Source organism: Rhinatrema bivittatum, chromosome 8 (genome assembly GCF_901001135.1).
Source record: "Rhinatrema bivittatum chromosome 8, aRhiBiv1.1, whole genome shotgun sequence".
NCBI lineage: Eukaryota > Metazoa > Chordata > Amphibia > Gymnophiona > Rhinatrematidae > Rhinatrema > Rhinatrema bivittatum.
Genome location: NC_042622.1, coordinates 106,684,491 through 106,711,554, shown reverse-complemented (window position 1 = coordinate 106,711,554; position 27,064 = coordinate 106,684,491). Strand labels below are relative to the sequence as shown.

At 41.8% G+C, this 27,064-nt stretch overlaps 1 protein-coding gene across 1 annotated transcript in view; it reads left to right on the top strand.

Moving 5' to 3' along the window:
- Positions 1-27,064, top strand: part of LMX1B (LIM homeobox transcription factor 1 beta) — a 315,860-nt gene that overhangs the window by 190,469 nt on the left and 98,327 nt on the right.

Here is a 27,064-nt window from a genome sequence, read left to right as displayed (position 1 = left end):
TTTACATATGTACCTGGAAAAGGTAACAGTCAGGAAAGAGAAAGTGGCACCAATCCAGAGATGGGAAGCACAGCTGGTAAGAAGAAGTGACCAGTTGTAACAGTCTCATAAAACAGACTGGACTTCTGAGGGGTTCAGCTGAAATCTGTGGTTCCCTTAGGAGGAAATCATGACCTCCAGGGGCATTCAGCATTGCAGTCGAGTTAGTGGTTTTTCAAGTCATTTAACACTTTCTTTGTCTCTGGTGCCCTGCTTCAGAACCATAGTTTTCAGCTCTATCAATGAAATTCCTTTTTATTTTCCCCATTCTCCCTCTCTTTCTTCTCTCTGTGCTTATCTGCATCCGCTCCCGTCTATCCTTGTGCATCTGCATGTGCATGGATATCTCTCTCTACCTGTCTGAGACGAGCTGCGTCTGTGTCGCTCTCCCTGTCCCTCTAGCTGTCCCTCCTGTATATTGTGTAATCTGTATATTTCACAGTTTTCACAATCTAAAAGAACAGTATGGCAGGTATTATGCAGCATGAAAAGAAGCAACCGAGTAACAAACTGTATTATCTGTTTCCAGGAAAGGGTGCCATCTCTTAACAAGCATGCTCTGTCTGTACATAGCAACTTACAGACTATGCCGAGAGCATTTAGCCCATGCCTGCCATGTATCTTGCACAATGTCAAATGCCACATTAAACATCAAATACAGAATTGCCTTGCCATAAAAAAAAAAAAAAAATCCATGGGAGATAAAAATGGTGAACTTTAACTAGACCCTTTGATTTGCACGTTTCCTTACTCAATCTGCAGTGCAACCCTCCGCAAGATTATTGTGAGGCACTGGAGACAAAATATGTTAAGTTCTTTATATTAATGTACAAATAATTCAAAATCTAAATGCAAAATCAAATTATACATATAAGTGCATAAGGTTGAGAAAATAAATTAGATGATAATAGTAATGTTATTTATATAGTACCATCAGTGCATGCAGTGCCATATAAAATAATTCACTCAGCGTGACAAGGCCCCATCCCTGGAGAGTTCATAATCAATGTTTGAGTTCTGAAAGGTTAAGAGATTTCCTCCAGTGTGACAATGAAAGATAATTAAAATATTGAAGAAAATTATTGGCAAAAGAGATGATGACTTGTTTTTCCCAAATATATGTATGTATGTGTGGTATATCTATATCTATAGCTATCTAAATCTATATCTAGATATATTGTACATAGATATAGATATCAATATAGATACATAGGCATAAAATTTTAATTATGACAATCATCTGCATGTACTATATCTTCCAGGAGTCTGGGATGTAATCACACTTTGAAAAGGTCTGTTTGAAAGCCCAGCAAGCAAGGACCATACCAAAGGCGACACAGGGTAAACTGACTGTGTAAAATTAGAAACAGAGAAGAAAGCAAGAATATTTTCTCATATAAATGCACTCTTCTCCACCCCAATCTACACACACACACTTTTTTCTAATCACAATAAAAAAGAAAATATTTTTGCCTCCATTAAAAATTTTTTTTTTTGGTTAAATATAAAATTCAACAAATTCTGTTTTGGCTGCTCCTTGAATATGATAAATAAAGAGCGGTCCCTGATAGATTCTCTCATCTTCTGTCTCATTCTGAGCCCGGGCTTAGAACGAGGGGGATCTGCAGAGTAAACACCCTCAAGATTCCAACTAATTAAATCCAAGACAAACATCCCTCTCTGGACCGAGAGAGCCAAAAAAGACAACGAAAACACAGAAAACCAGACATAGCTTTTCTCCAGATTTTTTGTCCATCCCCTTTAATCCCTGTATCTTTTGAAAGATAGTAACGTCCTTAAGAGGACAAGGTCACCCTTCTTGCCCCCCAGCATCAAGCGGTGGAATTTTTCAATAACGAACAGCTGGTTCACAACGGCACAAATACCGCTGTAATATCCTGTAGGCTTACGAAACACAACAGAAAGCGAAAAGCAAATCACAGCGTACACAGCAAATGACCATCCCTTTGTACTTCAGGAGGCAACTTCAGAATAGCACAGGGGCTACCATTTTGCTGGCCTTCACAAAACCAGGAGCATTGCATATGGATGCCTGGCTAATTACACATTGGTAAAAGGGTCTGCCTGTGTGCTTTAATTAAAGGCTATAGAAATCATTATCTCAAATAGAGTTCAGGCGCTAATCTGAAAATATATTTCACTGAAAGGCCTCCTGGAATACCGTTATTAGCATTTCTTGGCTGTAGAAAGCAAGTAAAATCTATTTTGAAGAGAGAACTGAGTTGTCATTTCAGGATCCTGTCAATGTTCTTCCTGCATTGCAAGCTTTTGACTTATCTTTTCTTGTTTTCCTGGAGGCAAATAGATTGGTTTTCACATTCTGTTCCTGTGAGAAAACTGTATATATCTATGTCTATCTATTTATAGATAGATAGATAGATAGATTGATTGATAATAGCTATACACACCCCTTCACTCTTTCTACATATAATTTATATGGTGCAAAAGCTGTATTGATGGAAAGGGTGAAGGGATGTGTTTATGTGTATGTGCATATAAATATAAATATTAAAAAAAAAAATATATATATATATATATATATCCACTTCACCTATCCTGTTAATACAACAATTGCACAATAACAAAAGTCCCAAAACACTAAAGTTAATATCATTTTATTTCAAACAAAGATCAGCTGAAAGTGGAGATCACAATATTCCTGATTAAAAGCAGTTTGTGTCAGGGAGTTACTACTTTCAACATGTACAACATCTGAGAGTGATTAAATAAAGCTAGCTATTAGATTTTCCTAAAGAAACAATAGTTAAATATATCTCCACAAGTACGAAACACTTTATGTTCTGTATCTGGTATACCTCATTTAAATTGAATTAGATGGGGCAGGCATACTAAGCCTAACTAGTAAGGCTATTATGAGTATAAAACCAGTGCCCAGGAATTTACAATTGGTTATATGAGAGGCATCTTGACTCCTTTCTTTCTCCACGCCTTTTATTTATGAAGCATATGCTGTAAAGATGTCACATTTACAGCAGGGGACGAGTTTAGGATGTTTCAAACAAACAGTTTTAAGTTACTAACACGAGGGCAAGAAGGTAAAAAAAAATATGTATATATATCCATGAATGCTGTAGACATAGGGGAAGTTCATGCTTTATTTTTGCCTCTTGAAAGGAAGTCTTTAAGTATTTTTTATGTAAAAAAAAACAAACAAACAAAATAAAAGCATAGCAAATAGAGGACAGAAAGTTTCTTTTGCGGTGGATGATGAATAGACAAAAAAAAAATATGGCACTCTGCTAGACCACTTAAAGGTTCAAGAAAATGTGTTTTCAATTATATTTATCATACTTTTAATACTAGTGGTTGGAGAAGGGATTTTAAGATCGTACTAGATGTAAACATACTGAAGTTTAAGATAAGCTATGTGCTACTACTACTAAAATGAAATAAATCAAGAAAAAAAGCTTTTTCTTCTACAGAGTTGAAACAGAAGTAAGATATTGCTTTATTCTGCAGTCAGGGAGGAGTAAGCGGTGTTCTATGTACATTTTGATAAGTTAGGAAAAATGACAAAGAATCTCATTTAGATTTTTATTTTTGATCAGGCTTTATTTCTACTATTATCATCTTTCACAGGCAGGTTTCTATTATCCTATCAGTTTGCTTGATGGGTACAAAGCACACACTCTAAGGGCTCGATTCAGTCAAATTCAAGATTGAAATAGTTTCATATAATTATACGCAGCCCATTCATATATGGACACGCAGCTTTCTACTACAGTGTTTTATAACCTGTGTGAATCAGGTACGCACAAATTACAAAATACGCATATGTCTGGTCACGCGTGACTATCTGCAATGCATTGAAAGTGTGAACTTTCTATCCCTATCGTGTGAACATATGTGCAGATATTTTCTGTGCAAAAATATATAAATTGCTCGCATAAAACCCTGATTTCTGCATGGAAGTCGGCACATTTTGAAACATGCAAGCATACTTGAAATCACGTTTGCTGAAAAGGCCACCATTGGCCCAGTCCATCTCCCATTCATCGAGACCCTCCTAGTACTTCCCCTGAACCCTTCCCCATTCACCAAGACCTCCCACCCAATAACAGCAGACAACAGACAAGTCTGGTATCATTTGCACTAGATAATTATCAGATGCCAAATCGCATGAATAAGTTGCCCAATGTATTTGCATGAATCTCTTGTAAAGCAGCAACTTATGCGCATTCCTCTTGGCTCTGCCCTGGAACACCCCGAGACTTTCCATTTATTGCGCAGGTAAATGCGCACGCGAAACCAAAAATATGTGCATATTTTTATTTTATAAAATAACATGGCTGTAGTATAAAATGGAATGCAAACCCCGATTAAATGAAGTGAACAGAAGGACCACTACCAGTCTTCAGATTTTCATTGCTTTATAGATAATCAATCACTGGTCCAGTGATTCAGAAAAAAAGTTTTGATTATTTTTTATGCAATTAAAATTGAAATTGAAAGTCCACTTACTTTGTGCTTTTCATATTAAATGTAGAAATGCCATCATGTACATGAGTACAAGCTACTTATGTGTATATATGCTAATTTTACACACGCCACGCCTTTGAAAATTCACCCCATACAGCAGGATGGTACATAATAAGGTCCTTCTGGTCTGCCTAACTCCATTTCTGTTGCAATGTTATAGACCCCAGTTAAATGATGGCTTTACTAGTACTAGTACTTATCACTTCCATAGCGCTGCTCAAAGAATGCAGTGCTGTACAAAAACATAAGATATAGTAGGGATGTGAATCGGGCTTCGGACAATTGAAAATATCGTCGATATTTTCAAAATCTTCAGAAATTGGGGGCTCCCCCAAAACGATAGGAAAACCCCACGATATTGATCATGGGGGTTCCCTTATCATTTTGGGGGAGGGCGGGAAAAATGGCACACAAAAATAACCCCTAAACCCACCCCGACCCTTTAAAACTAACCCTTAGCTTCCCCCACCCTCCCAACGCCCCGAAAAACCTTTTACAGGTACCTGATGGTCCAGTGGGGGTTCCGGGAGCGATCTCCCGCTCTGGGCCATCCTCCCGCTCCCGGGCCGTCGGCTGCCACTAATCAAAATGGCGCCGATGGCCCTTTGCCCTTACCATGTGACAGGGTATCCATGCCATTGGCCGGACCCTGTCACATGGTAGGAGCACTGGATGGCCGGCACCATCTTGTGCTTCTACCATGTGACAGGGGCTGACCAATGGCACCGGTAGCCCCTGTGACATATTAAGGGCAAAGGCTATCGGCACCATTTTGATTACTGGCAGCCGATGGCCCGAGTGCAGGAGATCGCTCCCGGACCCCCACTGGACCACCAGGGGTTTTTGGCAAGTCTTGGGGGACCCTCCTGACCCCCACAAGACTTTCCAAAAGTCCAGCGGGGGTCCGGGAGCGACCTCCTGCACTCGGACCATCGGCTGCCGGTATTCAAAATGGCGCTGATAGCCTTTGCCCTTACTATGTCACAGGGGCTACCGGTGCCATTGGTCAGCCCCTGTCACATGGTAGGAGCACAAGATGGCACTGGCCATCCAGTGCTCCTACCATGTGACAGGGTCCAGCCAATGGCACGGATACCCTGTCACATGGTAAGGGCAAAGGGCCATCGGCGCCATTTTGATTAGTGGCAGCTGACGGCCCGGGGGCGGGAGGATGGCCCGGAGCGGGAGATCACTCCCGGGACCCCCACTGGACCACCAGGTACCTGTAAAAAGTTTTTTGGGGGGGTCGGGAGGTTGGGGGAAGCTAAGGGGTTAGTTTTAAAGGGTTGGGATGGGTTTTTTGTTTATCGGCTCGGGCGCAGCCGATAAACAAAACCGTGATCGGGCCCGATGCAAAAAAACCCACATGTGAATCGGAACTGGAATCTGAACTGATTCCGGTTCCGATTCACATCTCTAAGATACAGTCCCTTTTCAATAGAGCTTACATTTTAATGAAGACAAACATACAGGGGAAAGGAGACTTTGGGAATTTCATTTATAAAGAAAATGGTTAAAATCTAAAGGTCTGTTTTTAAATCGCTGGCACACGTAAAAACCACAAGATACGTGCATGGCCGGGCCGCGCCAAGCTGCGGGGATTTTAGAATGCCCACAGCCATGTGCGTATCTTGCGGTATGCGCAGAAGAGCCAACTGTGAAATAAAGGGTGGGTCGGGGAGGGCAGGGGGCAGGAGCAAGGCTGGCTGGGATAGTGCACACCAGCAGCTGGCTAGCGTGCGCAACTTACTGTTGCTCGGGAGAGCAGGTAAGCTGAAAAATAAAAAAAAATTAGGTTAGTTAGGGGGGGTTTAGGGGTCAGGGCAGAGAGGTGCAAAGAGAGGAAAGTTAGCTAGGGGGTTTAGGAAGTTCCCTCCTAGTCCACTCCAATAAAGGGACCCCTAAACCCCCCCCTAACTAACCTAACTAACCTAATTTTATTTTATTGGAGTGGACTGGGAGGGAACTGGGGAAATGCCTACTAGTCGCATCGGCCCACGTTTCTTAAAACATTTCCCCCTCTTGCACGCGTGAATCGGCATTCGCCCACATATGCACATGCCGATACAAAATTGGAGTGTCCATGTGTGCGCCGTTAACTGCGCACACATGGACGCCGGCGAGTGGCTTTTAAAATTTACCCAATAAGGCGTAGCAGGATAAGCGGGGGATAAGATTTAAAAGCAGCCTCAAAAAGGTGGGTTTTTAGACTGAATCTGAATAAAGCACGAAAGAGAGCAATGACGCACCAACTCAGGAAATCGATTCTAAGCATTCGATGGAATCCGTTGGAAAGCACGGAGTCAGGAGTTGGCGGTGGAGAAGAAGGGCACAGATAGGACTGACTTGACTGATGAGCAGAGTTCATAAGGAAGGATATAAGGAGAAAGGAGAGCTAGTGAGGAGCTGCTGAGTGAAGGCTCTTATGAGTAAGAGGAGTTTGAAATGTATGCAGAAATGGATAGAAAGCCAATGCAGTGCCTTGAGAATAGGGTTATATGGTTGTAGCTGAATTTTGGATAGATTGTAGTAGAGAGAAATGGTTCATTGGGAGACCTGTGAAGAGCAGGTTGCAGCAGTCTAAGCAGGAGGTGATGAGAGAGTGGATAGGAGCTCTGGTAATGAGTTCAGAATGAAAGGGATTGATTTTGCTGATATAGAAAAGGAAATGATACAGTTTAGCAGCTTTTTGGATATGTGTAGAGAAAGAAAGAGAGTAGTTGAAGATGATGCCAAGGTTATGGGTTGAGGGGATTGGAAGGATGACATTATGTTATCCAAAGAAATAGAGAAAAGGGGAGGAGGGTAAGTTGGTTTGGCCAGGTTGAGTTTAAGACGTAGTTGGACATCCTGGCAGCAATGGCAGTCAAGCAGGCTGAGATTTAGGACTGTATTGCTGATGAAATTTCTGATGGAGAGAGGTAAATCTGGGAATCATTAGTATAAAGATGGTATGGAAGGCCATGAGAGGAAATCGAGCACCAAGGGAATTAATATTCAGAGAGAATGTGGCCCAGGTCAGAGACCTGAGACACACCAGTTGATGGTGGGATGAGAGTAGAGAAGGTTTCGCAGAGGACACACTAAAAGTGCGATGGGAGAGATAAGTGAACCAAGACAGAATCCCAAAATCCAAGAGAGAACAGAGTATGAAGGAATAGGTGGTGATCAACAGTGTCAAAAGCAGCAGATATATAAAGGATGATAAGGATTGAGTAAAGGCCTTTGGTATTAGCCAGAGACTGCTCCTTAGAGACTTTGGTAAAGGTGGTTTCTGTGGAAAATAGAGGACGTAAACCAGACTGGAGTATGTCAAGAATGGCTTAAGATGAAAGAAAGTCAAGAAGGTGGAGGTGAGCAACATGTACAAGAAGTTTGGAAGCAAAAGAGAGGAAGCAGATAGGATAATAGTTAGCAGGGTAGGTAGTATCCAGTGAGGGATTTTTGAGGAGTGGTGTGCTCACAACATGTTTGAAGGCAGCAGGAACAGTTGCACTGGAAAGTGATAGATTGAGGATGTGACAGATGGAGAGAATGACTGCAAGGGAAATAGAGCTGAGGAGCTGGGTGGGAATAGAGTCAGAAAAACAAGTAGTAAGCTTGAAGGAGGAGAGAATGCGAGAAGGAGGTTGAGAAGTTGAGACTAATTGTGTGAACTCAAGATTTCTTGTGTGAACCTTATTATAGAAGTAGACAGGGGAGGATGGGAGGTGAATGCAATTTGAGGAGAGACTTCTGTATGGCAAAGAGATTGTGAGGGTTGGATGCAAGAGAATTTGTCAGATAAATATAGTAGTCTTGTTAGACAAGTGCAATGGCAGATTGGACAAAGGTCAGCATAAATTTGAAATGTATGAAATAGCATGGGACCAGGATTTTAGCCAGAGCAGGAAGGCTGGAGTTTGATGTGCTTTAATGGACAAGTAAGGGGAGGGAAAACTGTCTAAGACAATGCATTTATTTATTTTTTTTAGTTTATATTCCACTTTTCAGGCACTTCAAAGTGGATTATATGTAGGTACTGTACATATTTCCCTACCACCAGAGGACTTACAGTCTAAGGGAGCCAAGGGCTCATTCACTAAACTGAGCCAATTTTCCCAGAGGGACGAAGTATGGCCCTTCCTGCAGAAGGGCTGTGGAAGATCTGGGGCTGGGTTGGGCAGTTGTTTGACAGCAGGAGGGGGAGAGCATTAGCCATGTCATCCACCTATGCAACTTTGAGCCTGCTTCAAATCACGTGGGACTCTGTACTGTTGTGCACTTCAATTCAGCAGTCAGACCAGGTGGCAGAGGAGGAGAAGGAAGTAGCTTGAGGCACTACTGCTCTCCTCTTGTCACTGATTAGCATGGGAGGGGGGGAATGGGGATGGTATGGGGGAGAAGGAAGCGAGAAGGGATAGGAGACAGACAGGGGAGAAGGAGAGGGGAAGAGAGAAAGGTGGTAAGAGGAGAAGCAGGGTGCGGGCACAGGAGAGAAAGAGAGAGAGAGAGAGAGAATGGTTGAGGAGGGGAGGAGCTTGCTAGGCATTTCACTACCCCTGGCTCAGACTATGGTGTAAGATACCATAAAGACTGGCCCACACTTTAGTCACTACACTGCCTCATTTAAGTATCTTAGAAATGCTTACCCATCCCAACTCCACAGGACTCAATAAGGAGAAAATAGAATTAATAGGGAAAGCAAATTATTTGTGACTTAGCAGATAAAGCACTGTCATAATCAGAAGGCAGTACAAAGATTGCTCTATAGAAGTTAGCAAGGCACAGATGTATGCAGAAAAAAAAAAAGAAAAATATCTCATCCCCCTTTTGTTACACACTGCCTTGTCTTCACTGCCTTAGCAAACTGGCACAATCCCTTCACCAACGAATGCATATATGTGAATGGCAAATGTTTGAGATGGTATTTAATGGTCATTATTTCAGAAACTATGACGTAGAAGGTGGGTGTATTCCCTGTGGTTGCATTCAGTTGGAACAGTTATGACTCTAAGCCTTTCCCGGAGCTGAAACCTAACCAAGAGATCATTATTACAATTAGGTCATAGATTTCTGAGCTCTGCATTACACAACGGCAAACAGCGAGAGACTTCTACAGGCAAAGAGAGTTTTCTGGATCAGTTTCAGTTTGCAAGAATGCTTTAGAAAAACATTGATGAAAATTGAATGCACTAAATATGCTGTAGACTCGTTCTAACACAGTAATTGACAAGAAATGTGCACATAGAAAATGCTTTTAATTCTTTGTAAAATCAAACTAACACGGTGCTGCTTAAGTACACTCCAATGACACTCAGAGTAGAAAACCTTCACTTTTGTTTCTCCAGGAAAACAACTAAGCAGACATTAAAGATATTTCCTAAATAATCTGACTTATGCATTAGATGCTTGCATTTAAAATGCTTTGTCTTCTAAAGCAAATATTTCAAAGTCTTCTGCTTCAGAAAATACAAAAAAGTCTTCAAGATTTTAAAAAGTCTATATTATTTTGATCTAAAAAAGTTGTTGTACAATGTGTTCAGTCTCTGCTATTGACAGTCCTCTCACTTGCGTCTCTGGCTTTCTAGTTGCTGATATTTGCTTATGCTGCTTTACAAGGCCAAGCCTTTTGGGCAGAGCTACCGGAAATATTGGTTGCCACAATCCTCATTAGGACTATGAGTTCTACCAAAAAAATAAACATGGCATTGTGTGACAAATTTAAATCCTCTATACTCTGGCACTCCAACAGATGTACAAATTCAAAAGATTTGTCAAATGAGAGACTCTTGTAGCCTGTTGGCACCAACATTCCAGTGCTTAAAAATGGGTGAAAAACGAGGGAAAGGGGCAATCTCAGTCCACCCTTCAAAATGGCTCAAAAGATGAGTTGAATACAAGGATGTCAATTTTCAAACCAGCACGCGGGTGCCCTTTGGCACACGTGCGTCAGCACGCGCCCACATAACGCGGCCATTTTATAACTTATGTGCACAATATAAAACAGCCTGGTCAAGCGCACATGTGCACCCAATTTTAAGTAGACGCGCCTAAGCGGGCAAATCCCAATTCTACCACGTAAGTCAAGATATTTTATAATGGGTGTGCGTCCACTCCATTGCCAGTTTTACCAGTTCGTCCACCAGTTTGCCCAGTTAACAGCTAGGTCCTCCAAATTCCCCATGTTGACCGCCTGTATTCCCCCCAGTTACCCCAGACCCTTTAAATCCAGCAGACACGGCTTTAATATTTTTACAATTTATACCTTCTCCTTAGCAGAAGTAAATTTATGTGGCAGTGGACCTAGGCATGTGCAGTGGCACACAATTATTTATGCGTAGATCTCTTGGCCACGCCATGAAATGCCTGTGTTCCGCTGACACCATGCCAGGCCGTGCCCCTTTTTGAAATGAAGTGAGCTGTGCATGCAGCAGGAGATATGCGCATCTGGGCGGCTTTTAAAATTCAGTCAGTGTGCGTAAGCCCAACATGTGCGCACATCCCCTAATTTATGCGTGTGCCGGGCTTTTAAAATTCACCTTTAATATTTCAGTCTTACAGGTGAGGTCTTCATCAGGGCAAACAATCAAGCAAAATGTAGAACTTAAATACCTGAAATGGAGTCTATGGGTGGGGCTGCCGCCCAAACTGACAACAGGAAAGTATTACAAGGGCAATTTTCAAAGCATTTTATGCGGATAAACATCTGTTTACCTATGTAAAAAGGGACTCTGAAAGTTGTCTAGTTTCTAAGTGGGTGCATGTGTACTTTTACCTGTGAGGAAAGAGATGTTCCTGGACGAGGGGCCTTAATGCACGCACAGAGATTGGATTTAAACATTTCCACACCCACTTTTCCCTGCAGATCTGACCCTCACAAATAGCAGATACAAAGTCTGCAAGTACTTTTGTACGCACAGACTTTACAGGTTGGATTTTCAAAGGGAAATTCTGTAGGGAGTTTCCCTTTGAAATCGAGCTTGCGGGAGCCCGTGAGTTTAAAGCATGCCTGTGTGTATAAAGTAACCGCAGGCCTGCCAGCTCTATGGGGAACTGAAAATTCCCACCCCAAATGGTGAATTTTCCAAACATCACACATGCATTAATTAGCATATCCACAAGTAAGCAGCCGCTACTCGCGTATTCAGTATTTTATAAACGTCCAAAATACACACACATTTTCACTTTCATGCGCACATATCTGCATGCAAAAATGCAGTCTGGGGCATTCCTGGATGGGGACAATAGTTACCCGGGAAGGTTGCTATTTTAAGACACCTGCATATATTTTCCAACTTGCTCACATTTTGTTTCACCTGCTTATTATCTGGCATAAATGATAATAAACGCATATATTATGTAGTCCTGACTGGGTGGGAGGTCTGCGAGAACTTAAGGGCGTTCAGGCTGAAGAACCAAGAAGGTCTCAATGACCTGAGGAAGGACTGGGCAAACTCGTGGAAAAATTAGCTAAACTGGAAATTTCACTGATGTGCACATGTTGCAAAAAAAACATCGCTTTACGCATGTAAATCCTGACTCGTGAGAGTAAGTCAGACTTTGTTTCCATGAATAAAATATATAAATTTAAAAAATAGGTGAGTAATGTACGTGCATTTAGAGGTGCATTAATTAGGGGATGTGTGAAGAAGTCGGGCTCGCAGGCACTGAGCAGATAATAAAACTGCCGAGATATGCGCATATCTCCCGCAGAGCGCAGATCTTGAAAGTTTTAAAAAGGGTGCGGGGATCATGAGCATTTCGGGGCATGAATTTAAAATATGTACGTTAAATACTGACGTGAGGTCCCCTGCCGCGTAACTTTACTTCTGCTATGGATGAAGTGTTAGTTAAAAAAGGTAGAAAGCTAGGCAGGTCTGCGGGGTTTTAAGGGGCGGGCCTAACTGTGAGGCGTGAAAGCTATTAGCTAGGGGGGTTTGGAAGACCTATCTTTTAACTGGGAAACTGGGGCTGAAGTGGTAAAAATGAGAATAGTATCTGTGCTCGCTCCTTTTAAAATCCCCCGATTTAAGTAGCAGAAATGGAATTTGTGTGCACATGCGTGTGCCCACTTAAAATTTGATGCACATGCGTGTGCAGCCAGGCTATTTTATAACATCCACACCTATGCGCATGTATGTTAAAAAAAAAGGCCACATCCCTGTGTGTAGGCCGACGTAAGTGCGCAAATGTGCGCGCACGTGCGCCGTTTGAAAGTTACCATCCTTGTGCATTGAAATACATGGATTCAATGCATTGCATGAATTGTGTGTTGGCGTACATACATGAATATTTTGTGGGGTAAACATATGAGCATGTTATAATATGGGCATATGTGATACTCACATGTTATAAAATACTATGAAAAAACTACATGTGGCCACATACAGGCATATATGCCACCACACGCAATTCTTTTAAAGTTATCTTCCCAATGTTCAAATAGCTGTAGTTACAGAGCCTGAATACAGATATTGAGCTCTACATGGATGTAGCTACTCAAATTTTTGAAACTTTTCATATTCCTAATGGGGTAAATTTTCGAAAAGTGAATGCATATAAAATTGGAAGTTAATAAGTTATGCATCTAAGAAGTATTTTGCAAGAGCCTAAAGTATGTGTGAACTAGTAGTATTGCATTTAAATGTGAAAGAAAAGCAAGGGGCAATTTAAGGGTGTTCCAGGGTGGGATTTGGAAATTCACTCACAAGTTGCTACTTTGTAAGGGGTATATGCTCCTCATTCAGTACCAAACTCATCGTCAATACGTTTTTATACCGGCTAATTAAGTCAAGGAAGTATAGTTGTTCTTGTCATTTATTCTGTAGTTTTTGGGTGGAAGGTCTGGATTAAGTGGCGAGGGGTCACACTGACATGCTGGATGGTCTGGGTGATCTGCTGGAGTTATGTATAAAATTAGCACATATATGCTAACTTTACAAGTGTAACTCCTTTGAAAATTAACTCATTAGGGATGTGATGGCTTTTTCATACTGCTATCCCCTTTAGTTATTGTCCTATTTGTGCGCTATTCTACACCAACTGTGCCTTGCCAGTTCCATTATGTATCCATTGCGTGCTTAATAACCAAGTTAATGACTGCTTAAGGATCATAGCAATCTATTTTTCTAATCTTCTGTTTAATTTCCTGAGAATTAATAGAAGATTATTTGTACTTAAACATTGTATAGTAGAGAAATTGCCACTTCATTCTTGGAAGAATATAAGTTTCACATTACACATGTTCACTGTTGTGTTTTCCCTTATGACTAGTCTATAAGATGCACACTCATTTCCAAAAGTTGCTCACTCTATATAGTAAAGGTCAACAGGCCAGATAAGAGCCTCTAATTCTGTGAAAAACTATACTTATTGTTTAAAAACATCCAGCATTAGCCACAAATTAAGATCTAATTAGTACTCTGATCATTTTTCTCCATATTATAATACTGTAGATTGCAAATTTTATTTGCAAAACCACCCAAGCAGCTGCAGCAACCCATAGTGGTACAAGCATTTCCTGTTCTTGGGTGCCACTGGTCAGTCAGGTTTTCACAATATCCAAAACCAAAACAAATATTCAGGATAGAAAGTCCCTCCTGAGAAGGCATTAACTCAATTAGGATTAGTATTTTCTATAGGTTAAGTGACCAATGCACAAGACATAGTTTTATAACAAGCTCTGGCATTAATAAGCATCATTACAATTATACTATTAGCAGAAGTAGGAAACATGTTATAATGCTGTTCAAGATACTTTTGCTTCAGGGACCTTCCTTTTCCACATGTCATCAATAAATCAACTTAGCAATCAACGTCAGCTATTACGTCTGCTAAAAAACATGAGCTTTGAAAATGGAGCATCTGAGATTAGACTAACTTTTCTTTCAAAAAAGAAAAAAAATGCTATATTACAAACGTGTTACTATTGTATTATAACAGTGTCTCCCCTCAGATACACTGCAGATGAGACCTTAAACAAAACCACGAGCATGAAAAGAAAGTGTGATGACCTAATGCTGATTGGATGACAGATATTTTTGTTGGAGAAATGAAAAGCCTTTCTTTGATTTCCTGATGGGTAGGATACAAAGCATAAAGAGAAAAATTGTGTTGAAATCTAGAAGAATACCATTGTGTGTTTTGGTTGAGCTGAATAAACAAATGGTTATCTGTAACCCAGGTACACAGACACTATTTGGACAGCTGTAGGGTCCAATTAGGATACCAGTTGATAGCATTTTATTGAGGGGTTACCAGTAGGTTTGTTTATGTGGTGTACAGATGAATTAAACATTCATGGTTAAGCACAGAAAAAAAAAATCAATGTAGCACCCCTGTCTTCTTGTAGCCTCACTATCAAAAGATGCTGTGGATGTAGGTTTGTTCCCAAGCAGGGGGAAAGATACACTTCTAGGCCTTTGGGATTGGACGGTTAAATTCAGACCAATCAACTTCACTCAAGAAAGGAATTTTCCAACAATGTTTTAGTTGTAGACACAGAGTGTTTTAGTTGTAGACACAAAGTGAATTTACATAGAGATGAATCTGCTTCTTCCATATATAAGGTGATCAGCCACAGACTCTCAGGATTCTCTTGCTTTCCTATTGCAAAATTTTTTAAAGTCAGGTGGTGGGAGGTTAATATATCTCTCAGGATACCCCTTGGTAACTGATACACAATGGCACTGCTTTGCAGAACAGTCCTCTTGTGGGATAGCCAAGTAACTTGCAGGTTGGAGAAACAGTACATATAGAACTCCAGCCTTTCTTCTTAAAGATTCTAGCTTTATTAATCACAATCAGCATACAAACAATGGAAGACTGCTTACCTCCAGCAGTGTACTCACAGCTTTGCTTTGTGACAGAGAGAGTTCCGGAGCTGCCGCCTCCTGGAAAGGTGGGGCTGCCTGTTCCCATCTGGGCTCCGCCTCTTATCCTGCCCAGCAGGGTCCTACCCACAGAGTTTTCTCCCTCTATGGGTTTTAAGGTGGACCAGTCTAGATGCCTGGTCCCATACAGGTTAAAGAGGGGGTATAGGGCCACTCTTTTACACGTCTCATTTCTTCTCCTTAGGTTGAATATCATGTGGGTGCAAACTCCTTTCCTTCCAAATGGTGTTAGTACCTTGGTTGCAACTGGACACACTGATTTGACGAATCAGAATAAATAACTTCCTAATCCTGAAGTCTTCATAGTGGGTAACTATGAGGAATCCAGATTCCTTTCTGGCAAAGCAGAAGTAGAGTTCACTTGAGCTCAGAGACAGAACTCTCTCCTTCCCTGAGAAATAAAATCCTTAGAACAGAAGCTATCTTCCACTCTTAGAAAACTCTGAACTCCTTCTCCTGTCCATGTCCTTAGGACTTAGAAAAAATTAAGAATGGAAGGCATTCTTATGGTTTCCTTTGCTCTCTAAAAACAGAAAAAGAGCCTTCAAGTGCATTACTTTGAGCCTGCAGCTTCTACTCTGCATACAACAGCTCCTGTGTTAGATGAAAACTCAAACTGAAGACTCTAGAAACTCTAGCATGAAGGTAGGCAGTTCTGGTCCTCAAGTGCTGCAAATCAGTCAGGTTTTAAGGATATCTACAACAAATATTCATGAAATGCATTTTAATGCAATGGAGGTGGTGCGCGCACATTTGAAAAACACTTAAGGATCAGAGTTGCCTACCCCTGCTCTAGAAATCTCTAATATGATTGCAGGAATAATCCTTTCTGGCTACCTCCCAAAGGGGATGATCTTATGAATGGACCATACAGTCTACTGTAAACCAAAATTAATGCTTAGCTGAGATCAAATCTAGTTCGGAAAAGGTCATGGAAGCATACGATATACATTAAATTGACCCCCTTCCTATTTCATGCATGACATTTGACGCAATTGAGCAAAAGTCTATTGACCATCATACTAGGTGTCATTGACACCTAGTATGATGGTCAATAGACTTTTGCTCAATTGCATCAAATGTCATCCATACCGTCTACTGCCATTCAACATATTATTTAGTAAGGGGGCACATTATTTAGTAAGAAATCCTAGAGGACTTTACAAATGCACAGTGCTAAAGACCGTAGTATGAGGATGTTCAGAACAATAATAATATCATCTAATATTTTGCACTTGGGTAGGGGATCTTGTAACTATAATGGTCTTGGAGAAAACAAAGGCCTATATATGTTGTGACACTTTTTATTGGACTAACATGAAAGATGTTATAATACTTGAATTCTTGAGATAACTTGGTCCCTTCTTCAGATATCTTTGTATTTTGGATCAAAGTTTTATTTTTACTGTATATCTAGAAATGTGTTCAGGGCCTTATACTTTCATCTGTCTTCAGAATTCAATATGAAACTTGCTAATAACTTACTCATATCTAGTAGAAACAACAAGGTTGCTTTTTTTTCCCCCTTTTGTTAGTGTCAACAACATGTATTATAAAACCCTTACAAAAATATTTTCCATAATGATGATGATAATCTGGATTTTTATGCCATTTTACATCCAACCAAGATATTAACATGACATAGAATTTCATGCATGTATGGCATGAAAATGAATTGGTCATATGGAATTATTTGACTTGGGGGTCTATTTGTTATTGAGCATTAGGCTTAATGAGCATATTTAATATCCATTAATCCATGATAACGCCTGTGTTACCTAATGTCCCATCTTCTAAAGATGGTAACACTCGTAATTTGCATGCACACTAGCATTACCACAAGTGAAAGCTAACATGCAAGCAAATGATCCAAAAGAGGACAAGCATATACATATTTAGGGACGTTTGTTTTCAGTTTTTATTTTTAACCCTGGGAATTTTTCAGCATTTTTCATAACGAACAAAAACTGTAAAAAAGTCAGTGGAAAAAAATGACTCTTTTTATCCCCAGTGATTTTTCTCCCATTTTTGTTCATTATGGTAAACACTGATAAATTCCCAGGAAAAATAAAATAAAAAATGAAAATGAAAGTCCCTTAGATGGAGACTTTCAAACCGGCATACGGCGCATGTATGTCAGCCCGCGCCCAGGGACATGGCCGTTTTATAACTTGCATGCGTATATGTGCCTGCCATGTGCACATGTGTGCCGAGTTTAAAGAGGGCATGCACATGGGCACACAAATCCTGCTTCTATTGCAGTCGAGGGATTTTAAAAGGGATGCGTGCCCATGCCATTCCTAGTTTATCAGTTCATCCACCAGTTCACCCAGTTAACAGCTAGGTCCTCCAATCCCACCCCACCCCCACTTGATAGCCTACACTCCCCCCCAGTTACCCCAGAACCTTTAATCCCCCTCTGACATGGCTCGATCATCCATAGCAGATATAAAATTACATGGCAGGGTCCTCAGTGTGTGCTGGGACACATAAGTATTTATGAGCTCATCTCTTGTCCAGATCCCAAAACGCCAATGTCCCACCCCTTTTTGGAAAATTTTGAGACGTGCGTGCAGTGGGATTTACGCATATATCTGGGCTTTTTTTAAAGTATGGTCGGCACTTGCAAGCCCAACTTCTTCACGTTTCCCATAACTGATGCACGCGCTGAGGGGCGGATTTTAAAAGGGTTATGCGCGTAACCCCCGAAAACCCGCTCTTGCGTACGCTGAGCCTATTTTGCATAGGCCCAGCAATGCGCGCAATCCCCGGGAAGCGTGTTAGTCCTGGGGCTTGAAAAAATGGGCAGGGCTGTCTTGGGATGTGGTGTGGGTGTGGCCAGAGGCCTCTCCACTGCTGCTGGGCCCGGGGATCGCGCGCCGGCACTTGGCCGGCGCACACAACCTATGCCTATCCAGAGGCAGGGGTAAATAAAAAAAATATAGTGAGGGGGATTTAGGTAGGGCTGGGGGCGGGGAAGGGAGGGGAAGGTGAGAGGGGGCAGAAGGAACGGGGAAAGCCATCGGGGCTTCCCTAGGGCTCGGCGCGCAAGGTACACGAGTGTGCACCCCCTTGCACGCGCGCTGACCCCGGATTTTATAACATGCGCGCAGCTGCGGGTACCCAGAGCTTCCATAGGAGCGAGTTACCCCGGAGGGTAGAGAGGAATCTAAGCGAGCAGCTTAGAAGCGATCAGAGTAGCAAAACCGAAGTCCTTGCTAACTCGTTGGGCTATAGCGGAGCGAAGGTTTAAATACCCGGAGGTACTGACGTCATGCGGTGGGGACGCTCCCGAGGTTCCCGCCATGACATATTCAAAAGCGTAGGTGGCCTGCACGTGCCTAGGAGGCCTCAGGAAGAAGCATGGCAGACAGGAACGCCCATGCTGTGTCAGAGACGCCTATTGTTTCAGCAATCAGCACTGGAGGCAGCCATCCTTCCCAGAGAGGAGGAAAAGGGTAGAAGAGATGTGAGGCAGAGCGGTCGCAGCTGTCTGCGACCGACAGACGCAACACTCAAATGTACCATTTGAAACTTTTTATCATGTATATTTTATAATTTAACAAATGTTTGGAGCTTGTGTTCTTTATTCAAATCCTATACTTATTGAATGTAGATTGTCAGTGCTACATTCCCCATCAATCAGACAATTCCTTAGTTATAACTTGTTTTCTTCAAGCATAATTCTCCACTCAGAGGCAGTAACTGCTCCCAACCCCAGGTAGGATCCTTTCCTGTTAAAGTAATGTGTACCAAACCCACCCCTCCCCACCCTGAAAGCCTTCATAGGAAACCTCCACAAGGCATCTGGGTCCCTTAACCCACACCAAACTCCAAGCTATCAGTCTGCTAGGCCTTGAAATTTTCCAAGGCAGGAGGGAGCCAGTTTCTCTCCTGATGGTGCAGATACTGAATCCAAAATAATACCTGTGACACTGACCAAGAACATGAAAGCATGTGCCATTCAGGTCAGAGTATAACAGGTTTTGGATTTAGTGCCTGCACTGGCAGGATAGAGACTCATTTCCTCTTTTCTTTTAATATTTCAAGGACCAAGAAACCAGTGCCTACGAGAAGTTGGGAGAGGAGGGGTGGGGTTGACAGGGTACGGATGGTGCGCATGTTATAAAATCTGGGGTCGGCGCGCGCAAGGGGGTGCACACTAGTGCACCTTGCGCACGCCGAGCCCTACGGGAGCCCCGATGGCTTTCCCCGTTCCCTCCGAGGCCGCTCTGAAATCAGAGCGGCCTCGGAGGGAACTTTCCTTCGGACCCCCCACCTTCCCCTCCCTTCCCCTACCTGTCCCGCCCTCCAGCCCGAAAAAAAAAATAGCCCCATACCTTTATCCCGGAAGTTACGCCAACTTGCGCACGCTGGCCGAGTGCCGGCGCGCGATCCCCAGGCCCAGCAGCCAAAGAGAAGCCTCTGGCCACCGCCCCGCCCCCGGTCCACCCATTTTTTCAAGCCCTGGGACTTACGCGCGTCTTGGGGCTTTATGCACTTCGCCAAGCCTTTTGAAAATAGGCCCGGCACGCGTAATCCCCCCTACGCGTGTAAATCCACTTGGATTTACACGCGTAGGCTTTTAAAATCTGCCCCAGTATTAAAACCATACTAATAAAAAGAATAAATATGTCAAGCAGGGAACAGCCATTGAACATCCAGTAATTAAAATAATAATGTTTTTCCAATATTTACCATACATCAAACATTTCAAACAGCAGACACAAGAAATAACACCCCAAAATTTAAAATAATAGGATTAAAAATCTTCAGCTCTCTATACCTGGGATCTTTTGATGTCAATTTATCCACAGATTGTTGTGGATTGGGGGAGAGGAACCTCACAATCTTTATCCTCTCCCCCCCAACACACATGTATGCTTTCACACACACAGGCTTTCTCTCATTCACATATATTTATTTATTGTTATTTATTTAATGAGTTTTATATACCGTCATTCGGTAAAGCCATCACAACGGTTTACAAAAGCTCAAAATGCAAGATTTTTAACAATTGAGCAAAAAGGGATAACAGGAAGTATATTAAACAAAGGAGAGATATTCAATATGCTGTCACATACACAGGCTCTCTCACTCCCACACACACACACACAAACACACACAGTCTCTCTTGCTATCATATACGCACAGGCTCAGGCTCTCACAGACAGATGCAGGCTCTCTCGCTCTGTCATACATATGCAGTCTCTCACACATACAAAGGCTTTGTTGCTCTTTCATACACATGCAGGCTCTGACATACACATGCAGGTTCTGAAACACACATGTGCACTGCCTCTCACACATGCACGCTCTCATACACACACACACGCACACACTTACACATGCAGGCTCACTCTCATACACACAAGCATAGACACATAGAGCTTTCAAGCCTCCAACTTTCTTCTGGCCTTGTCTTTGGCTGCTGTGACATGGCAGCGCTGCTCCTCAATGCCGGAAGGCAGGTGGAAGATGCCCACTGCTACCCGCTGCTCCTGCAAAATGGGTGGTGGGAGGGGGAGGGCCTCGGCCATGCAGGCCTCTCTTCAGGCTGTGGCAGGATTGGTTCTGCCACGGTTGCACAGGCTTCTCTTCAGGCATATCAGAATGGGGTCTGACGCGGCCATGCAGGCCTCTGTTCAGGCTGTAGCAGGATGGACTCTGCTGCCACTGCACAGGTTTCTCTTCATGCTGAGGCCCCTTTGACCTTTTTTTCAGGCCAGGAAGCTGAAAAAAAAACAAAAACATGTGAAAGGTGCAGCCCGTGAGGGTTGCCTGCAAGTACCCAATAAATTCCAAATGGAGTAAACGGAAACCCCTGCCACCCACAAAAACACTCAACCATGTTCTGAATCTTATCAGTTTACTAGCTCAGGTATTAGAACCGGGCAGTCACCCATGTTACTATGTTGGCTCTCAAAAAACAATACCCCAAACACAACAGTGTATTCCAGTCACCTCAATATATATGCAACAACCCTACAGAAATGGTTTAACTGGTTAATATTCACTAAACAAGATTGAATAGCCACAAACAACTTACTTTTGTAGGCCCCTTACTCTAAGGGTCTGTACATAACAGACTCTAATGTGGTATAGGGTCACCTTGCTTTAATTTTTATTTTAAACACCTGTCATATATTTTTATAAATTTTTCACTTTTAATAAGATCGATGTCCTCACTTTACTGGTAGACTCCCAGCTCTTTATATATTATCGGCTCTCAAGTTGCTCAAAACACTCAGATGGCTCAAATTGCTCCAATGCAAATCTATGTGAACAAAAGTATGAATACTCATCCAAATCACATAGATTTGCATTGGAGCAATTTGAGCCATCTGAGTGTTTTGAGCAACTTGAGAGCCGATAATATATAAAGAGCTGGGAGTCTACCAGTAAAGTGAGGACATCGATCTTATTAAAAGTGAAAAATTTATAAAAATATATGAGAGGTGTTTAAAATAAAAATTAAAGCAAGGTGACCCTATACCACATTAGAGTCTGTTATGTACAGACCCTTAGAGTAAGGGGCCTACAAAAGTAAGTTGTTTGTGGCTATACAATCATGTTTAGTGAATATTAACCAGTTAAACCATTTCTGTAGGGTTGTTGCATACTATGTTGGCTCTAACATAACCAAACATCTGGGCATGATGCTTTTCTTTTGATTGGTCAGTGGTCACCATAGTCCCAAAACCAATATACTTTTTTACTTTTTGTATTTTTCTTTAAGATTAGGCCTTGTGTAATGGCATTGGCCCATTGGAATGGGAATGCCTTTTGTGCTGACTTGACTGAGACAAGGATCTTCAGTTTCATCTCAGATTCTTGGTTCTTACTATCAAGTTTCTATTTGTGTAGAAATGTACCAAGTATCATATTTAATTATTTATTGTTACAGAACGAACAGTGCATAACATATAAAGGGTTCAATTTTCAGGGTGTCTATAGTATTTTGTGCCACAGTCTGTGAGAACATTTTGACCATGGACTTTATACCAAATTTTAAAAAGAAAAATTCATGAACTTTTATATCTGCTTTTTGTTGTGGGTAGAATTTGTAAGAACAATAACATATCTCAACTTGAAAATACAATCTACGTGCATTACTTTCCGATCCTACCCAAAACGCGCCCCCCACCCCCCATACCCCAAAAATGTGGCTAAAAGTGCATTCGTGGAGGTTTTCATTTTGTTTTGTGTTTAAAAAAGAAAAAAAAAGGCAGTAGCAGTCAGTCCTGAGGCACCCCTTCCCTGCTGCAAACACTGTGATTCTAAAAATTAAAACTATGACCCACAAGCCTTTTCCCTTCTCCATCCAGAGCCCTCCCAGCTTACCCACAATTATAAGTATCTTCTCAGTGCAGAACCAATCCCCAGACCCTCCTTCCCCCTCCAGAGCTTTATTCAAAAGGGTGCCAGAGGGTCTTGAGGCCTGCACCATTTTGTTGTATGGAGCTCTATCTGGCCTGCAGGTGCCATTTTGAATAGAGCACTGACATGGCAGGAGCTTCTGGGGATCACGCCTGCCCTGTGAAGATGCTTATAATTACAGGTAAACTGGGGAGAGAGGGGGTCTGATGGATAGGAGAGATGGGGGGAAGGCCCGACAGAACTTTGTTTTATGTTTTAGAATTATGATTTTAGCAAAAGGGAAGGAGGATGCCCCTGGGGCTGGTGTCAGTGCCCTTTCTTTTTTAAACAAAGCATTTATTTTCCTTTCGTTTAATTTTCAAACAAAATGATGTGAAACAGGACATTTTGTTTCAAATGAAAGCATACCCCTGATTTTCAGATAGTCGATTTACCAGTTTAAATCATTGTTTGCTCAAGGAAATGGCTTTGAAATTTCTTCATAATAGGTGCAATCTAGCTTCAGAAAATAAAATCTCTGCATTTTGTAAAAAAAAAGTGTAAGAAACACCCTCTCAAAATGCACCATTTGAAAATGTTTTAATGCAGATTTTATTATTTTAACACATATTTGGATATTGTGTTCTGTGTTCCGATCCTTTACTTATTGAGAGCAGATTATCAGTGCTACATTCCCCATTAATTAGGCAGTTCCTTAGCTATAGCTTGTTTCCTGAAGAAAGGCCAAAAATGAAAATGTTTTGCAAAAAAAAAAAAAGGAAAGATTTAAAGTGAAAGTTCCTGCATAGCTTGAAGAGTTTCAAAAGATGAGCCTTGCACATTGATATAGGGGTGTGCATGGAAAACAATTTTGTTTCATATCATTATGCAGTAGGGATGTGAATCATGTGATCGATCGTCTTAACGATCGATTTTGGCTGGGGGGGGGTGGGAAATCTGATCGTCATGTTTTGTTTTTTTTAAAAATCATAAAAAATCGTAAATCGGGGGAGGGCGGGAAAACCGGCACACCAAAACAACCCTAAAACCCACCCCGACCCTTTAAAACAAATCCCCCACCTTCCCGAACCCCCCCAAAATGTTTTAAATTACCTAGGGTCCAGTGGGGGGGTCCCGGCGCGATCTCCCGCGATCTCTCGCTCTCGGGCCATGGCTGCGTTAATAGAAATGGCGCCGGTGACCCTTTGCCCTTACCATATGACAGGGCAAAGGTAGCGCCGGCGCCATTTTGGTACCTGTCACCCAACGTCACGAGTGCAGGAGATCGCTCCCGGACCTCCACTGGACCCCCAGGGACTTTTGGCCAGCTTGGGGGGGCCTCCTGACCCCCACAAGACTTACCAAAAGTGCAGCGGGGGTCCGGGAGCGACCTCCTGCACTCGCGCTGTATTGCCAATATTCAAAATGGCGCCGGCGCTACCTTTGCCCTCACTATGTCATACGACCCGTATGACATAGTGTCATACGACCCGTATGTCATACGACCCTCCCCCGATTTACGATTTTTTGACGATAAATCGGGGGAATTGTTATTGTCTCGCGGCTCTAACGATTTTTGATGATTTAAAATATATCTGACGATTCACATCCCTATTATGCAGTTTCGTTTTGGTTTTAGGATGTTTCTTTTTCTTTTTATATTGTTTGATTCGCTGTAGGGCACACTAACATTCGTAAAACATGTATCTTTTTAACAGCATGCGGATGTAACATCATTTCGTATATAGTATTGCATCAGTAGCATGGGATCTTCTTGGTGTTTGGGTAATTGCCAGGTTCTTGTGGCCTGGTTTGGCCTCTGTTGGAAACAGGATGCTGGGCTTGATGGCTCTTGGTCTGACCCAGCATGGCAATTTCTTATGTTCTTATAGTACACACTGCCACTCTTTAGCACTCACTAAAAGTCTTTAGCATGTGATAAGGAGAGTCATTTTCAAATGCATTTCCATGGGTTAAAAACAGTTTTTTACCCACAAAAATGGCCTGTGATAAAACTTTCCACCTTTCTGCAGATAAACATATGCACCAATGTCATGTTTGCATGCACATTTACCTGGACAGAGCAGACGTGTTTACGGGCGTGGAAGTGGAGAGGGGTAGGCACATACTTTTGCACATGATTGCTGGAAAAAGTTCTGTGCCCAGTTTAAAAGGTATAATTGTGAGTGGGTTGTTTCAAGGGGACAGTTTTCAAAATTGAAAGTACACGGGTACTTTGCATTTCAAAATTGGTGTAACATAAATATGCATATTTGCTGTCTAATTTATGATGGCTGTTACAAAATTACCCCCACAATAACATAAACGATAAATATTTCATTCTGTGTTTAGTTATTTAGAATGGAGAACACAAAACGATATAATAAATATTATTGATGCTTTCTTGTCATTTTAAAGTAACAGTACATCCTATTCCCTATCTTGACTGAGTTATTAACATTCACCCCTACTTAGAGTTCAACAAGTAGCGTAGGGATGTGCTTTTGGTGAAATGAAATGGGAAATCTTAATGAATTTCATCTTAATTTTAAATGAAACAAAAAAAAAAAAAAAGAAGAAGAAAACTTTGTTCATTTTCCTCACATGCCTTTCCCCAATACCTCCAGATTCCCCTGGACTTTCTTACTGTATCAACTCTCTAAGATCTGTTTAAATTTTACAGGGTAGGAACAATCCCTGCCACTGCTTTTATTTCAAATGGCGCAGGCAGACCGGGGCAGATGCCATTGTTACTTTGTCTTGTACAAAATGGCAAAAGCCTGAAGGCCTGAGGATAAAAGGGTCCGAGAGATGCGTGAGGCACTGGGGAAGGGCCTTGGAGGTAGGGAGTTATTTGTGTTTTGCTTTTTTGGTGAAGGGGCAGAGATTGGATAATTTTTTGGTTTATTTATTTTGTTTGTTTCTTTTTTTCTTTTTTGGGTTTCGAAACAAACAAACAAATAAATAAATAAATGAAACTGAAACAAAATGAAACCCCCCAAAATGTCTGTGCACAGCCTAAAATACAGAAATGTGTTGTTTACAGCATAGTTTAGCATAGTGAATTAGGATGTTCTCAGAGGATCCCTTTCTCTTGGGTGGAGCTGTCGCTTGGCATTAGTGGCATGGATTGTCAAGTAAGTCACAATCCTTTGTGCAGCAAAATGATTCTTTTAGGATTAGGGAAATAAATGTATGTATGCATGAGTGTAAAAGCTGTGTATTTTTGAAGGTTAGATATCTTTATTTTTGCTTTGAAGCTGATGCATGCTGAAAAATGGCACAGAATTGCAACACACCACTACATATAGGGACTGATTTTCTAAAGCATTTAGACACTTAAAAATGGGTTTTACATGTGTAAATACACTATGGGGTAGATTTTATAATTTTGTGCGAGCGCGTACTTTGATGCCAGGTGCTATTGCTCTCACATTTTAAACTTGTGCTACATAGAAACATAGAAATGATGGCAGAAAAGGACCAAATGGTCCATCCAGTCTGCCCAGCAAGCTTATGGTAGTATCTGCCATGCTGGGCAGGTTACCCCCATGCTTATCAGGTTCCCAGACCATAAAGGTCAGGGCCCTCATTGGTTGCTGTTTGAATCCAATTCCCCTTTACACCTTGCCACTGAAGCAGAGAGCAATGTTGGAGTTGCACCAAAGTATCAGGCTTATTGGGTAAGTGTAGAAACTACCTCATCAGAAAGTTACCTCCATACTTATTTGTTTCCCCAGACCATAAACATCAGGGCCCTTGCTGGTTGCTGTTTGAATCAATTTCCGCTTTACTTCTTGCTGTTCAAGCAGAGAGCAATGCTGGAGTTGCATCAAAGTATCAGGCTTATTGGTCAAGGGTAGTAACCGCCACATCAGCAAGTCACCCCCATACTTATTTGTTTCCCTAGACTGTAAAAGTTGGGGACCTCATTAGTAATCCATTTCTCCTTTCCCCCCTGTCATTGAACCAGAGAGCCATGATGGAGTTGCATCAAGAGTTTGAAGGTTTATTGGTTAAGGGTAGTATCCGCTGCATCAGCAACTTACCCCCATTCTTCATTTCCTTCCTCTAGCCTTTAGAGATCCACGGTGTTTATCCCATGCCCCTTTGAATTCTTTTACAGTTTTCATCTTCACCACCTTCTCTGAAAGGGCATTCCAGGCATTCATCACCTCTCTGTGAAGAAATATTTCCTGATGTTGGTTCTGAGTTGTCCTCCCTGGAATTTCATTTCGTGACCCCTAATTCTACTGCTTTGTTTCCAACAA